This window comes from Anolis carolinensis, unplaced genomic scaffold (assembly GCF_035594765.1).
Source record: "Anolis carolinensis isolate JA03-04 unplaced genomic scaffold, rAnoCar3.1.pri scaffold_8, whole genome shotgun sequence".
Lineage (NCBI taxonomy): Eukaryota > Metazoa > Chordata > Lepidosauria > Squamata > Dactyloidae > Anolis > Anolis carolinensis.
In genome coordinates, this window is record NW_026943819.1 from 29,220,594 (window position 1) to 29,238,781 (window position 18,188).

General features: G+C 41.4%; 1 protein-coding gene across 1 annotated transcript in view; it reads right to left on the bottom strand.

Moving 5' to 3' along the window:
- Positions 1-6,908, bottom strand: part of dmtn (dematin actin binding protein) — a 31,402-nt gene extending 24,494 nt beyond the window's left edge. The window contains exons 1-2 of the mRNA XM_062961243.1: positions 6,633-6,908; positions 3,151-3,198 (exon numbers count right to left, since the gene is read on the bottom strand). The gene's annotated coding sequence lies outside the window, so the exon portion shown is untranslated. The remainder of the gene's footprint in view (positions 1-3,150; positions 3,199-6,632) is intronic.
- Positions 6,909-18,188: the final 11,280 nt, after the last annotated feature.

The following is an 18,188-nucleotide window of genomic DNA, read 5'->3' on the forward strand; positions in this document are numbered from 1 at the left end:
CCCTTGACAGATGGCCACCCAGCCTCAATGTTAACAACAACAACAACAACAACAACAACAACAACAACAACACCAACACCAACACCAGACCTCACAGTTGTGAAAAATAAAACGGTTTGGATCATTGATGTTGCCATCCCAGGTGACAGTCGCATTGATGAAAAACAACAGGAAAAACTCAGCCGCTATCAGGACCTCAAGATTGAACTGCAAAGACTCTGGCAGAAACCAGTACAGGTGGTCCCGGTGGTGATGGGCACACTGGGTGCCGTGCCAAAAGATCTCAGCCGGCATTTGGAAACAATAGACATTGACAAAATTATGATCTGCCAACTGCAAAAGGCCACCCTGCTGGGATATGCGCGCATCATCCGAAAATACATCACAGAGTCCTAGACACTTGGGAATGTTCGACTTGTGATTTTGTGAAACGAAATCCAGCATGTCTATCTTGTTTGCTGTGTCATAATAATAATAATAATAATAATAATAATAATAATAATAATAATAATAATAATATACATCACACAGTCCTAGACACTTGGGAAGTGTTCGACTTGTGATTTTGTGATACGAAATCCAGCATATCTATCTTGTTTGCTGTGTCATAATAAAATAATAATAATAATAATAATAATAATAATAATAATAATAATAATAATAATTATTATAATCGACTTGTGATTTTGTGATACGAAATCCAGCATGTCTATCTTGTTTGCTGTGTCATAAAATAATAATAATAATAATAATAATAATGACAATATTAATAAAGGGGATTTGAAGAGAGCCCTTGGGCCATTTAGCCCAACCCCCTTCTGCCTTTGTGCACCAAAAGCGCAACCAAAGCACTCCTGACAGATGGCCTCCCAGCCTCAAACAACAGGAAAAACTCAGCCGCTCTCAGGACCTCAAGATTGAACTTCAAAGACTCTGGCAGAAACCAGTACAGGTGGTCCCGGTGGTGATGTGCCAAAAGATCTGTGCCAAAAGATCTTTGGATCTGTGGATGCTGTGCCAAAAGATCTCAGCCGGCATTTGGAAACAATAGACATTGACAAAATCACCATCTGCCAACTGCAAAAGGCCACCCTACTGGGATCTGCACTCATCATCCGAAAATACATCACACAGTCCTAGACACTTGGGAAGTGTTTGACTTGTGGTTTTGCGAAACGAAATCCAGCATATCTATCTTGTTTGCTGTGCCATACAACGTCGTTGTGTTGATGATAATAATAATAATAATAATAATAATAATAATAATAATAATAATAATAATAATAATAATAAGGGTTGGGCCATTTAGCCTGACCCCCTTTTGCCTTTGTGCCGTGGGGGCCGGATAAATGGCTTCGATGGGCCGCATGTGGCCCGCGGGCTGTATTTTGGGGACCCTGCTCTACTGTATTTCATCCATCCAAGTATCCCCTTCCGGAGAATTGCCACCTTCCTTAGAAGCATACCTCCCCCCCCCCCCCCCCCAACCTCAATCCTCCCTGCTCTTTCCAACAGGTTTCGTATATACATATAGTAGACTGTCTTGCAAAAGAAAACAACAACAACGGGAAACCCGTGTTTTGCCGGCCACTGCAACAACTCCATCACTTTCTGCAGCACCACAAACAAACACTCTCGGGATTGCTGGTGTTTTCTTCCTGTTTGTTGTGCTTCAAAGGCGGGCATGAATGCAGAGCAAAGGCCTTCTAGCTCTTTCCCAAAGCCAACCCGTGACTCAGCACAAGCCCTGTTGTTGTTGTTGTTGTTATGCCATGTCTCCGTGCTGTATAGATCTGGGAGTCATAATTTTCCAAGGCCCATACCCTTCTCTTGGTGCATTTACACTATGGAATGAATGCCCTTGCACACCACTTTAAATATCAAAGCTCCCTACTATGCGGTCCTGGGAGTTATAGTTTCCCAAGGTCCACACCCTTCGTCATCCGTTTCATTTAAAAACTGAGTAAGACTGAGCTCCACGCTTCCCTGTTTCAATGTGATGAAGTGGCTGTTGGAGGGAGGGATGGAAGGAGGTGCCTGCGTACTTGTTTTCCTCCTCCGGCCCCAACGTAGGAGACACAAAATGCTATAAATGTGTCTTTGATATGTTTTATTGATTTGTTTTTATATTGTTGTGTTTTTCATATTGTCTGTATTCACCTGGCCCTGGCCCCACCGCCCCGAGTCCCTTCGGTGAGATTTATTTATTTCGTGTCAAAAGCACTGCATCTATATATATAAAAGGGTAATGAAATTTCGGCCCAGGACGAAACGACAAAACTACACATCCCAGAAACACTAAACTTGGCAGCACAACCCCTCATCCATGCCTCTACGTTCATACAACAAAAACAAAATAAAAATAAAGTCCTAATTAGAGGGAGAGGAAGAATTGTTTTTATCCAATTGCTGCCAGTAAAACGGCTAAGCTCCATCCACTTGGTCTCCTAGCAACCCACTCAGTCCAGGGGACAGGCAGAGTTAGACCTCACTTAGGCCTATAAAATACAAATTATCAGATTTGAACTGGATTATATGGCAGTGTAGACTCAAGGCCCTTCCACACAGCTATATTACCCATTTATAATCTTATATTATCACCTTTGAACTGGATTATTTTGACTCCACACTGCCATATAATCCACTTCAGTGTGCAGTCGGACACAACTGGACTTAATGTCAGGAGAAAACCTTTACCCTTTACCTTAACTACCACCAATTCAATATTTTATTTCCATACCACCAGACTTCGCCACAGCAACGCGTGGCCGGGCACAGCTAATAATAAATAAATGCAATGCTTTTGACACGAAATAAATAAATCTTCCCAAAGGGACTCATGACAGTGGGGCCAGGGCCAGGTGAATACAGACAATATATATATATATTTTTTAAAAAATGAGATGGAGGCGGGGTATAAAAATAAAATTATTATTATTCGGTGCAAAACCCCTCCTGGCTTGGCCTTCCTACCCCATGAGGGGCCCAGTGAGCTGGTGCTAATGCGGTGCGATGGGCGCATGAAAAATTCATGCCTCGCCTGTGGTGGGAGTGCTGGGGTTGGGGGGTGGGCTTGCGGGAGACGGAGAGCCCTGTCTGCTTCCTCCCTTTGGGATCAGGCCCTTCCTCCAAGAAGCAGGGTCGACTTACCTGTTCACCTGGCCCGCCACATCCTTCCGGGCTGTGGAAGTTCTTCTCCTGCAAAAGGAAAGCAAAGTGGCAGCAATGCGCATGCAATCCCAGACCCAAAAAAGCTTTCAAGCCAGCAAGTTGGGAGGGACTCCCCATTCCACAAGGTTGCTGGGCTGCGGTCAGGATGGGAGGCCTCTGCCTTCTGGCCGTGAATCCAACAATAATAATAATAATAATAATAATAATAATAATAATAATAATAATAATAATCAGCTGATGACCCAAAATGCAGACTGTGCAAGGAAACCGACGAAACCATGGATCATATCCTCAGCTGCTGTAAGAAAATCGCACAGACAGACTACAAACAGAGGCCCAACTATGTGGCCCAAATGATTCATTGGAACTTATGCCTCAAGTCCCACCTGCCAGCAGTAAAGAACTGGTGGGATCACAAACCTGCAAAAGTATTGGAGAATGAGCACGCAAAGATACTGTGGGACTTCCGAATCCAGACTGACAAAGTTCTGGAACACAACACACCAGACATCACAGTTGTGGAAAAGAACAAGGTTTGGATCATTGATGTTGCCATCCCAGGTGACAGTCGCATAGATGAAAAACAACAGGAAAAACTCAGCCGCTCTCAGGACCTCAAGATTGAACTTCAAAGACTCTGGCAGAAACCAGTGCAGGTGGTCCCGGTGGTGATGGGCACACTGGGTGCTGTGCCAAAAGATCTCAGCCGGCATTTGGAAACAATAGACATTGACAAAATCACCATCTGCCAACTGCAAAAGGCCACCCTACTGGGATCTGCACACATCATCAGAAAATACATCACACAGTCCTAGACACTTGGGAAGTGTTCGACTTGTGGTTTTGCGAAACGAAATCCAGCATATCTATCTTGTTTGCTGTGCCATACAATGTCGTTGTGTTGATAATAATAATAATAATAATAATAATAATAATAAACCAATCTCGGCTATCAAACATCTAAGAAATCTCACAAAATTTCACATCTGATGTACATGGATGACCTGAAGCTGTATGTGAAAATGGAAACTGAAATACAGTCTCTGACTAACACTGTCTGAATTTTTAGCACTGATATCAGCATGGAGTTTGGTTTGCACAAATGTACGACAGTGGCATTGAAGAAAGGAAAAAATCATTGAAAGTGAGGGCATAAATATGCCTAATGGCCAAATGATAAAGTGTCACCAGCCAGAGGCCTATAAATATCTGGGCATATTACAGCTGGACAACATCAAGCATGAACATGTGAAGACTGTGGTCAGCAAAGAATACACACAAAGGGTCAGAAAAATTCTCAAAAGCAAGCTCAATGGAGGCAACACCATCAAGGCCATAAACACCTGGGCCATACCTGTCATAAGATCTACTGCTGGCATTATAAATTGGACACAGGTGAAACTGAACAATTTGGACAGAAAAACAAGAAAACTCATGACCATTCATCATTCCCTGCACCCTCGCAGTGATGTTGACCGGCTATATCTGCCTAGAAGATCAGGGGGCAGAGGACTCTTACAAGTCAAACAAGCAGTCAAAGGAGAAGAACATGCCCTGGCAGAAGATGGAAAGCAAAGTGAAGAACTTGCTTTGATTGAAGTCAAAAATCAGAAACTCCTCAAAGCACAGCAGACAAAAAACCAGTACAAGAAAACCGCACTACAAACTAGAGCTGACAGCTGGCACAACAAAACATGGCATGGGAAGTTCCTTGACAAAATTGAAGGAAAAGCTGATAAAGAGAAGACCTGGCTCTGGCTCACGAATGGGACCCTGAAGAAGGAGACAGAAGGCCTGATCCTTGCAGCCCAGGAGCAAGACATCAGGACAAAGGCAATTAATAATAATAATAATAATAATAATAATAATAATAATAATAATAATAGAAGACCTGGATCTGGCTCACGAATGGGACCCTGAAGAAGGAGAAACAAGGCCTGATCCTTGCAGCCCAGGAGCAAGACATCAGGACAAAGGCCATTAATAATAATAATAATAATAATAATAATAATAATAATAATAATAGAAGACCTGACTCTGGCTCACGAATGGGACCCTGAAGAAGGAGACGGAAGGCCTGATCCTTGCAGCCCAGGAGCAAGACATCAGGACAAAGGCAAACCTGCAAAAGTGCCAAAAGATCTCAGCTGGCATTTGGAAACAACAGACATTGACAAAATTACGATCTGCCAACTGCAAAAGGCCACCCTGCTGGGATCTGCACGCATCATCCAAAAATACATCACACAGTCCTAGACACTTGGGAAGTGTCCGACTTGTGATTTTGTGATATGAAATCCAGCATATCTATCTTGTTTGATGTGACATACAATTATTATTATTATTATTATTATCATCATCATCATCATCATCATCATCATCATCACACAGTCCTAGACACTTGGGAAGTGTTTGACTTGTTATTTTGTGATACGAAAACCAGCATATCTATTTTTTTTGCTGTGTCATAATAAAATAATAATAATAATAATAATAATAATAATAATAATAATAATAATAATACATCGCACAGTCCTAGACACTTGGGAAGTGTCCGACTTGTGATTTTGTGATACGAAAACCAGCATATCTATTTTTTTTGCTGTGTCATAATAAAATAATAATAATAATAATAATAATAATAATAATAATAATACATCGCACAGTCCTAGACACTTGGGAAGTGTCCGACTTGTGATTTTGTGATACGAAATCCAGCATATCTATTTTGTTTGCTGTGTCATAATAAAATAATAATAATAATAATAATAATAATAATAATAATAATAATAATAATAATAATACATCGCACAGTCCTAGACACTTGGGAAGTGTCCGACTTGTGATTTTGTGATACGAAATCCAGCATATCTATTTTGTTTGCTGTGTCATAATAAAATAATAATAATTTTATTTATACCCCGCCACCATCTCCCCAAGGGGATTCGGGGCGGTTCACAGAAGCACGACCGGTGTTAAACATAAATAAACACTACAAAAACATAAAAAAGGCTATCCCAACACAAATCGTGATATTCCAAGCCGACGAATCCCTCCCCGCCCGTGGCGAGCGCGGCGCATGGGTCTGGTGCCAGGAGCGGCAAGAGATTTGGGCCAGAGACAGCGAGGGCCACCCTCCGTCTAAGCCCTCAGAGGCATATTGCAAGGGTGAAGTGACCCAGAAGGGGAATTCAATAAACCATCTCTAAGTGGAAGGTTTTAAGCCGGGGAGCGTCCATTAGCCGCGGCTCTCGCCATGCTCGCCACTCTCGCCACCTTGCTTTCGGCCCCAGGCCCTTTGCAGCGGTGCTCCACTCTCACACACAGATGCATTATGAAAGCAGGGGAGTGCCATGGAGAATGCGCTGCCACGTCTCCCCTAATTGCATTGTCCTGCCAACCCCCCCCCCCCCAAAAAAAGGATGCTGCGGCCCATCGGTCAGCCAGCGGTCAGTGCCTACCTCTCTCTGCGCCGTTGCCAAGGCGGAGTGCCGGCTGCCGGGCGCTCAGCGAGAGCTCATGATCCCTTTTGTGGCAAGCGACGACAACGACAACGAACGGCGCACACCAAGGGTGCTCACGCGGGCAACCGGGGAAGGCTCCAGAGAGGCCGCGGGGCCTGGCAACGGCCTCCCTGCGGCACACTGAGAGCGAGCCACAGAGCGCATGAACGAACGAACGAACGAACGAACGAGACAGAACAGAGGCAAGCCCAGCCCGTATCCCACATCCCACATCAATTATGCGCTTGGTGTGTCAAAATTCACTTGGGTGGTGTGTCACTTCGAGGAAAAAAAAAAACCCATAATTTCGCAATATGTATAGTTTAACAAACCAAAAATGTATAATTCTAATATATAACTGTATTCAATAAATCAAAAACTATTTACTACCCTTATTTTCATGTACAACCATCTATGGTACCTCTTGCAGTTTCCACGCTGATTTCTCTCTGTTCTACTTTCAATGTAGTCATGAATAATGAATAATATAATAATAATATAATAGTAATAATATACTACAATAACAATAGAATAATAATAGAATGATATTATATATATATATATACAGTAGAGTCTCACTTATCCAACACTCGTTTATCCAACATTCTGGATTATCCAACGCATTTTTGTAGTCAATTTTTTCAATATATCGTGATATTTTGGTGCTAAATTCATAAATACAGTAATTACTACATAGCATTACTGCCTATTGAACTACTTTTTCTGCCAAATTTGTTGTATAATAGGATGTTTTGGTGCTTAATTTGCAAAGTCATAACCTAATTTGATGTTTAATAGGCTTTTCCTTAATGCCTCCTTATTATCCAACATATTCGCTTATCCAACATTCTGCCGGCCCATTTACGTTGGATAAGCGAGACTCTACTGTACTACAATAACAATAGAATAATAATAGAATGATATTATATATATATATAAAATATCATTCTATTATTATATATTATTATTATATCATATAATATATAATATATAATATATAATATATAATAATATTAATATTAATATTATCTATATCTATATCTATATCTATATATAAAAGGGTAATGAAATTACGGCCTAGGACAAAACAACAAAACTACACATCCCAGAAACACTAAACTTGGCAGCACAACCCCTCACCCATGCCTCTACGTTCATACAACAAAAAGAAAAGAAAAATAAAGTCCTAAATAGAGGGAGAGGAATAATTGTGTTTTATCCAATTGCTGCCAGTTAGAACGCTAAACTATGCCCACTTGGTCTCCTAGCAACCCACTCAGCCCAGGGGACAGGCAGAGTTAGGCCTCACTTAGGCCTCTTCCACACTGCCTATAAAATACAGATTATCTGATTTTAACTGGATTATATGGCAGTGTAGACTCAAGGCCCTTCCACACAGCTATATAACCCATTTACAATCTTATATTATCTGCTTTCCTATGGGGAAAAGGATGCAAAGCCTGCCACGGATGAGCCTGTCCTGTTACAGGTTTGTTGAGAAACAAACTGCGTGCAAGTCCTGTCCAGACTTATCCGGCCCTTTTGTGCATCCACAATGAGCAAAAATAACAAGCCAGGAAAATGGGGAAAAAAATCAAAATTTACTCTTAAGTAGCAGAGTCAAGGAGAAAATTAAACAAGCAGCTTCAAAAACACGAAACCTCCAGCTTCAAAATAATTCAGTCCATCTGAAGCAACGAAACTCACATAAAGTTCTTTGCATTCAATTCATGCATCTTCTTCAATGGTGCAAGGAGACAAGCATAGTAGGCTCTCAGTCAGGATTCAGTAAGTCCCAAAAAACATTACAAACATTCCCCCAAGTTATACAGTAGAGTCTCACTTATCCAACATAAACGGACTGGCAGAACGTTGGATAAGCAAACATGTTGGATAATAAGGAGAGATCAAGGAAAAGCCTATTAAACATCAAAATAGGTTATGATTTTACAAATTAAGCACCAAAACATCGTGTTATACATTTGACAGAAAAAGTAATTTGGGTAATTTCTTAGATATGGATATCATGGTTTTCTATCAGTGTGACTGACAGATGTTACCAAACCAATCATTCAAGGAGAAGTGGGTGATAAATAATAATAATTATTATTATTTTATTGTATGACACAGCAAACAAACTAGACATGCTGCATTTCGTTTCACAAAATCACAAGTCGAACCCTTCCCAAGTGTCTAGGACTGTGTGATGTATTTTCGGATGATGCGTGCAGATCCCAGCAGGGTGGCCTTTTGCAGTTGGCAGATCGTAATTTTGTCAATGTGTATTGTTTCCAAATGCCGGCTGAGATCTTTTGGCACGACACCCAGTGTGCCCATCACCACCGGGACCACCTGCACTGGTTTCTGCCAGAGTCTTTGAAGTTCAATCTTGAGGTCCTGAGAGCGGCTGAGTTTTTCCTGTTGTTTTTCGTCACCTGGGATGGCAACGTCAATGATCCAAACCTTTTTTCCCCCACAACTGTGATGTCTGGTGTGTTGTGTTCCAGAACTTTGTCAGTCTGGATTCAGAAGTCCCACAGTATCTTTGCGTGCTCATTTTCCAATACTTTTGCAGGTTTGTGATCCCACCAGTTCTTTCCTGCTGGGAGGTGGTATTTGTGGCATAAGTTCCAATGGATCATTTGGGCCACATAGTTGTGCCTCTGTTTGTAGTCTGTCTGTGTGATTTTCTTACAGCAGCTGAGGATATGATCCATGGTTTTGTCGTTTCCTTGCACAGTCTGCATTTTGGGTCATCAGCTGATTTTCGATCTTGGCCTTATTTGCCTTTGTCCTGATGTCTTGCTCCTGGGCTGCAAGGATCAGGCCTTCTGTCTCCTTCTTCAGGGTCCCATTCGTGAGCCAGAGCCAGGTCTTCTATTATTACTACTATTATTATTATTATTATTATTATTATTATTATTATTATTATTAATTGCCTTTGTCCTGATGTCTTGCTCCTGGGCTGCAAGGATCAGGCCTTCTGTCTCCTTCTTCAGGGTCCCATTCGTGAGCCAGAGACAGGTCTTCTATTATTATTATTATTATTATTATTATTATTATTAATTGCCTTTGTCCTGATGTCTTGCTCCTGGGCTGCAAGGATCAGGCCTTCTGTCTCCTTCTTCAGGGTCCCATTCGTGAGCCAGAGCCAGGTCTTCTATTATTATTATTATTATTATTATTATTATTATTATTATTAATTGCCTTTGTCCTGATGTCTTGCTCCTGGGCTGCAAGGATCAGGCCTTCTGTCTCCTTCTTCAGGGTCCCATTCGTGAGCCAGAGCCAGGTCTTCTATTATTATTATTATTATTATTATTATTATTATTATTAATTGCCTTTGTCCTGATGTCTTGCTCCTGGGCTGCAAGGATCAGGCCTTCTGTCTCCTTCTTCAGGGTCCCATTCGTGAGCCAGAGCCAGGTCTTCTATTATTATTATTATTATTATTATTATTAATTGCCTTTGTCCTGATGTCTTGCTCCTGGGATGCAAGGATCAGGCCTTCTGTCTCCTTCTTCAGGGTCCCATTCGTGAGCCAGAGCCAGGTCTTCTATTATTATTATTATTATTATTATTATTATTATTATTATTATTAATAATTGCATTTGTCCTAATGGCTTGCTCCTGGGCTGCAAGGATCAGGCCTTCTGTCTCCTTCTTCAGGGTCCCATTCGTGAGCCAGAGCCAGGTCTTCTCCTTATCAGCTTTTCCTTCAATTTTATCAAGGAACTTTCCATGCAATATTTTGTTGTGCCAGCTGTCAGCTCTAGTTTGTAGTGCGGTTTTCTTGTACTGGTTTTTTGTCTGCTCCGCTTTGAGGAGTTTCTCATTTTTGACTTCAATCAAAGCAGGTTCTTCACTTTGCTTTACATATTCTGCCAGGGCATGTTCTTCTTCTTTGACTGCTTGTTATTATTATAACATTATTATTATTATTATTATTATTATTATTATCAGCTTTTCCTTCAATTTTGTCAAGGAACTTTCCATGCAATGTTTTGTTGTGCCAGCTGTCAGCTGTAGTTTGTAGTGCGGTTTTCTTGTACTGGTTTTTTGTCTGCTGTGCTTTGAGGAGTTTCTCATTTTTGACTTCAATCAAAGCAGGTTCTTCACTTTGCTTTACATATTCTGCCAGGGCATGTTCTTCTTCTTTGACTCCTTGTTATTATTATAACATTATTATTATTATTATTATCAGCTTTTCCTTCAATTTTGTCAAGGAACTTCCCATGCAATGTTTTGTTGTGCCAGCTGTCAGCTGTAGTTTGTAGTGCGGTTTTCTTGTACTGATTTTTTGTCTGCTGTGCTTTGAGGAGTTTCTGATTATTATCATCATCATCATCATCATCATTATTATTATTATTATTATTATTATTATTATTAGACCGGAATGTGGCGCACTCTTCTCCTCTCCCAGCCCTTGCAGCTGGGCTTGATGCTCTCCCAGACTCTTGTCTCCTTCCTGAGCAGCCTCATTGAGTCAGCTGGAAAAGAGGTCTTCTGCTGCGGACAGGAAGGAAACCCCACGGATGGAGGGACCGATGGCCGGACGGACGGAAAGGCCGATGGATGGAAACCCTCCGTCAGAGGCCTTTCTGTGCGCGCCGGCCTGGAGAGCATGAAGGCAGCATTGTCTCTGCCATGACAACAAGGACATCAACCTCATCTGGCCGAAGGAGGGAGGAAGCCCTGGAAGGCCTGAGCTCAGAGTTTCCATCGGTCAGCAGGCGGCTGTTGCTGCTCTGAAAGCCAGGCCTGGACTCCTGGGTGGACGGCGCTCCGGACACTCTCGGCACAGTCCTGGGAGTTATAGTTTCCCAAGGTCCAACATTCCAACATCCAACATTCTGCCGGCCCGTTTATGTTGGATAAGCAAGACTCTACTGCAGGGGTCCCCAAACTAAGGCCCGGGGGCCGGATGCGGCCCTCCAAGGTAATTTACCTGGCCCCCGTCCTAATTTATAATATAATATTTTTATATCAGTTTTAATAATATAATATATTGTATATACATATAATATTGTTAAGAATATTATCATTTTATACAATATAATACTAACAATAATACCATATAATAATATTAATTATATGTTATATATTGCATATAATATTACAGTATAGTGGTATAGTTCAATATAGTATAATGCTAATATTGTGCTATGCTAATAATATAATATATTGTATATACATATAATATTGTTAAGAATATTATCATTTTATACAATATAATACTAACAATAATACCATATAATAATATTAATTATATGTTATATATTGCATATAATATTACAGTATAGTGGTATAGTTCAATATAGTATAATGCTAATATTGTGCTATGCTAATAATATAATATATTGTATATACATATAATATTGTTAAGAATATTATCATTTTATACAATATAATACTAACAATAATACCATATAATAATATTAATTATATGTTATATATTGCATATAATATTACAGTATAGTGGTATAGTTCAATATAGTATAATGCTAATATTGTGCTATGCTAATAATATAATATATTGTATATACATATAATATTGTTAAGAATATTATCATTTTATACAATATAATACTAACAATAATACCATATAATAATATTAATTATATGTTATATATTGCATATAATATTACAGTATAGTGGTATAGTTCAATATAGTATAATGCTAATATTGTGCTATGCTAATAATATAATATATTGTATGTACATACAGCGGCTTTGAGTTCCCTTCGGGGTGAGAAGGGTGGGATATAAATGTAGTAAATAAATGTAGTAAATGAATAAATAAATAATTTTGGACTTAGGCTCGCCCAAAGTCTGAAATCACTTGAAGACACACAACAACAATCCTAATTAACCTGACTATCTCATTGGCCAGAAGCAGGCCCACACTTCCTATTGAAATCCTGATAGGTTTATGTTGGTTAAAATTATTTTCATTTTTAAATATTGTATTGTTCTTTCATTGTTATTGTTGTTTTGCACTACAAATAAGAAATGTGCAGTGTGCATAGGAATTTGTTTGTGGTTTTTTTCCCCAAATGATAATTTGGCCCCTCAACAGTCTGAAGGATTGTGGACCGGCCCTCGGCTTTAAAAGTTTGAGGACCCCTGATCTACTGTATATCATTATGTTGTAATATTATTAGCAATATGACATTTAATATACAATGTGTAATTAATATTATTATATTGTATTATTAGTACAATATTGTATTCCGTTATAATATTATTGTCAATATTATATGTGTATACAATAAATATTATATATTTATAAATTATTATAAATTATATAAAGGTAAATATTTCCCTTGACGTTAAGTCCAGTCATGTCTGACTCGGGGGATTGCGGCTCATCTCCATTTCTAAGCTGAAGAGCCGGTGTTGTTCATAGACACCTCCAGGGTCATGTGGCCATAGGCATGACTGCATGGAGCACTGTTACCTTCCCGCTGGAGTGGTACCTATTGATCTACTCGCATTTGCATGTTTTCGAACTGCTAGGTTAGCAGGAGCTGGAGCTAACAGCGGGCGCTCACTCTGTTACCTTCCCGCCGGAGTGGTACCTATTGATCTACTCGCATTTGAATGTTTTCGAACTGCTAGGTTGGCAGGAGCTGGAGCTAACAGCGGGCGCTCACTCTGTTACCTTCCCGCCGGAGTGGTACCTATTGATCTACTCGCATTTGCATGTTTTCGAACTGCTAGGTTGGCAGGAGCTGGAGCTAACAGCGGGCGCTCACTCTGTTACCTTCCCGCCGGAGTGGTACCTATTGATCTACTCGCATTTGCATGTTTTCGAACTGCTAGGTTGGCAGAAGCTGGAGCTAACAGCGGGCGCTCACTCTGTTACCTTTCCGCCGGAGTGGTACCTATTGATCTACTCGCATTTGCATGTTTTCGAACTGCTAGGTTGGCAGAAGCTGGAGCTAACAGCGGGCGCTCACTCTGTTACCTTTCCGCCGGAGTGGTACCTATTGATCTACTCGCATTTGCATGTTTTCGAACTGCTAGGTTGGCAGGAGCTGGAGCTAACAGCGGGCGCTCACTCTGTTACCTTCCCGCCGGAGTGGTACCTATTGATCTACTCGCATTTGCATGTTTTCGAACTGCTAGGTTGGCAGAAGCTGGAGCTAACAGCGGGCGCTCACTCTGTTACCTTCCCGCTGGAGTGGTACCTATTGATCTACTCGCATTTGCATGTTTTCGAACTGCTAGGTTAGCAGGAGCTGGAGCTAACAGCGGGTGCTCACTCTGTTACCTTCCCGCCAGAGTGGTACCTATTGATCTACTCGCATTTGCATGTTTTCGAACTGCTAGGTTGGCAGAAGCTGGAGCTAACAGCGGGCGCTCACTCTGTTACCTTTCCGCCGGAGTGGTACCTATTGATCTACTCGCATTTGCATGTTTTCGAACTGCTAGGTTGGCAGAAGCTGGAGCTAACAGCGGGCGCTCACTCTGTTACCTTTCCGCCGGAGTGGTACCTATTGATCTACTCGCATTTGCATGTTTTCGAACTGCTAGGTTGGCAGGAGCTGGAGCTAACAGCGGGCGCTCACTCTGTTACCTTCCCGCCGGAGTGGTACCTATTGATCTACTCGCATTTGCATGTTTTCGAACTGCTAGGTTGGCAGAAGCTGGAGCTAACAGCGGGCGCTCACTCTGTTACCTTCCCGCTGGAGTGGTACCTATTGATCTACTCGCATTTGCATGTTTTCGAACTGCTAGGTTAGCAGGAGCTGGAGCTAACAGCGGGTGCTCACTCTGTTACCTTCCCGCCAGAGTGGTACCTATTGATCTACTCGCATTTGCATGTTTTCGAACTGCTAGGTTAGCAGGAGCTGGAGCTAACAGTGGGCGCTCACTCTGTTACCTTCCCGCCGGAGTGGTACCTATTGATCTACTCGCATTTGCATGTTTTCGAACTGCTAGGTTGGCAGGAGCTGGAGCTAACAGTGGGCGCTCACTCTGTTACCTTCCCGCCAGAGTGGTACCTATTGATCTACTCGCATTTGCATGTTTTCGAACTGCTAGGTTAGCAGGAGCTGGAGCTAACAGTGGGCGCTCACTCTGTTACCTTCCCGCCAGAGTGGTACCTATTGATCTACTCGCATTTGCATGTTTTCGAACTGCTAGGTTAGCAGGAGCTGGAGCTAACAGTGGGCGCTCACTCTGTTACCTTTCCGCCGGAGTGGTACCTATTGATCTACTCGCATTTGCATGTTTTCGAACTGCTAGGTTGGCAGGAGCTGGAGCTAACAGCGGGCGCTCACTCTGTTACCTTCCCGCCGGAGTGGTACCTATTGATCTACTCGCATTTGCATGTTTTCGAACTGCTAGGTTGGCAGAAGCTGGAGCTAACAGCGGGCGCTCACTCTGTTACCTTCCCGCTGGAGTGGTACCTATTGATCTACTCGCATTTGCATGTTTTCGAACTGCTAGGTTAGCAGGAGCTGGAGCTAACAGCGGGTGCTCACTCTGTTACCTTCCCGCCAGAGTGGTACCTATTGATCTACTCGCATTTGCATGTTTTCGAACTGCTAGGTTAGCAGGAGCTGGAGCTAACAGTGGGCGCTCACTCTGTTACCTTCCCGCCGGAGTGGTACCTATTGATCTACTCGCATTTGCATGTTTTCGAACTGCTAGGTTGGCAGGAGCTGGGGCTAACAGTGGGCGCTCAATCTGCTCCCGGGATTTGAACTTGGGACCTTTCGGTCTGCAAGTTCAGCAACTCAGCGCTTTAATGCACTTCGCCACTGGGGCTCCCAGTGTGTATATAAATATATATATGTGTGTGTGTGTATTATATACACATTATATATATGTGTGTATATAAAATTAGCATAGCATGTTGCTATGGAACAAGAGACAAGATGGAACTATCTTCCTGGCTCTCAGGTTGGTATGATGTCTTCCTTTGCTTCTAATTCCCTTCCACCGTCGCGGGACATTAGGGAAAAGAATGGAACTAGACAAGGGGCTCTCCAGGGGCTGCAGTGGGCGATGGGAGCCGCAGTCCAGCACTATTGCAACCTGCTTAGGTGGTCTTGGGCTGCTTGGCCTGCCTACCTGCCAGTGCCTGCCTTTCTCCTCGGAGCGGCTCCGTCCTTGCTTCCCCTCCGCTCTCGCCGCCTCTTATCTGGACGAGCCACGGGCTTTTCCTGGAACGGCCTCACCCCCTCCGGCCCCATTGCCACAGCAACCGGCGGTATCTTCTTGGCCATCCCTCCCTCCGCTGCCCGGCCGGAGAGGCAGATAAGAGCCCTTGGCAGGACAACCTGGCCCTTCCCAGGCCCCAGACTCCATCTCCCAGCATCCCTCTCCACTGTCTTCGGGGCCAAAATGATGGGAGATGGTGCCCTTTGGATGCCTCTGAGCATGTCCAGAGTGCCTATCCGCCCCTCTTCCATACCTAGCCGCCACAAGTTCCTTTGGGAAGATGGAGGTGGAGGAAAAATAAAATAATAATAATAATTATTATTATTATTACTGTATTTTTATTATTGACACAATGACATAGTATGACAAGACAGACAAACTGTTGAGTCAATAATAATAAGACAGTAATAATAATAATAATAATAATAATAATAATAATAATAATAATAATACATCATCATCATCCGAAAATACATCACACAGTCCTAGACACATGGAAGAAGATGAGAATAATGATTTGTTCAGAGTTGGACAGTCTTATCTTAAATTTGAGCTTGATGTAAATATTCAAAAACATTTAACCTACGGTGCCTCAATTAATGTCATTTTCTTGGTATCTATTTTTATTTCTGAAATTTACCACCCTCGGCTTATACTGGAGTCAATGTTTTCCCAGTTTTTTTTTTGTGGTAAAATTAGGTGCCTCGGCTTATGCTCGGGACAGCTTATGCTCAAGTATATACAGTATATATATATATATATATATATAGATTATTATTATTATTATTATTATTATTATTATTATTATTATTATTATTACTATATAGGTTGGATAAGCGAGACTCTACTGTACTTGTAACGATACATCACAGTGTATTACCAGGGCTCTGTGTAGTACCAAAACCTAATATTAGGCTTTTTCCTTGAAAATATGTGTCCTGTGTCTTGCTTAAACCTGGACTCACAGGGACTTCTAGTAAGTATCCTGAGTATTTTGCTCTTAACCTGACTTTTCTATAAACAAAGTCAGAGGATACGACAAAGTTTGCAAGAAACTCTAGATCAGGGTTCCCCAAACTAAGGCCCGGGGGCCGGATGTGGCCCTCCAAGGTCATTTACCTGGCCCCCGCCCTTAGTTTTATAATATAATATTTTTATATCAGTTTTAATAATATAATATATTGTATATACATATAATATTGATAATAATATTATGTTATACAATATAATACTAATAATAATACCATGTAATAATATTAATTATATGTTATATATAACATATATATATATTATATAATAGTATAATTAGTGGTATAGTTCAATATAGTAATATATAATGCTAATACAGTAGAGTCTCACTTATCCAACATAAACGGGCCGGCAGAACATTGGATAAGCGAATATGTTGGATAATAAGGAGAGGTTAAGAAAAAGCCTATTAAACATCAAAATAGGTTATGATTTTACAAATTAAGCACCAAAACATCATGTTGTACAAAAAATTTGACAGAAAAAATAGCTCAACATACAGTAATGCTATGTAGTAATTACTGTATTTAAAAATTTAGCACCAAAATATCACGATGTATTGCAAACATTGACTACAAAAATGCGTTGGATAATCCAGAACTTTGGATAAGCGAGTGTTGGATAAGTGAGACTCTACTGTATTGTGCTATGCTAATAATATAATATCAGCTGCTCTGAATCCCCTTCGGGGTGAGATATAAATGTAGTAAATAAATGCTGTAAATAAATAATTAATTTTAGACTTAGGCTCGGCCAAAGTCTGAAATGACTTGAAGGCACACAACAACAACAACAACAACAACAACAATCCTAATTAACTTGACTATTTCATTGGCCAGTAGCAGGCCCACACTTTCCACTGAAATCCTGATTGGTTTATGTTGGTTAAAATTGTTTTCATTTTTAAATATTGTATTGTTCTTTCGTTGTTGTTGTTGTTGTTGTACTACAAATAAGACATGTGCAGTATGCATAGGAATTTGCTTGTATTTTTTTTTCAAATGATAATCCGGCCCCTCAACAGTCTGAAGGATTGTGGACCGGCCCTCGGCTTAAAAAGTTTGGGGTCCCCTGCTCTAGAGTATCGTAGGGCTTCATAGCTGTCTGGACGTCTGAATGAGTCCAGTTTGGACCCATCCATTGCTGACATGCAAGAAAAGAACACATTGAAGACGTGGCTGACCCCACTGCCCTCGAGTGACCCCTGCGGCGGAGGAGAGGGTCCCGGCGGCACGAAAGAGAGAGAGCTCAAGAGCGAGAGGCCTCCGCAGCTGAACTTCCACGGGGCTTGGTGGGGCGGAGGCGAGTCAC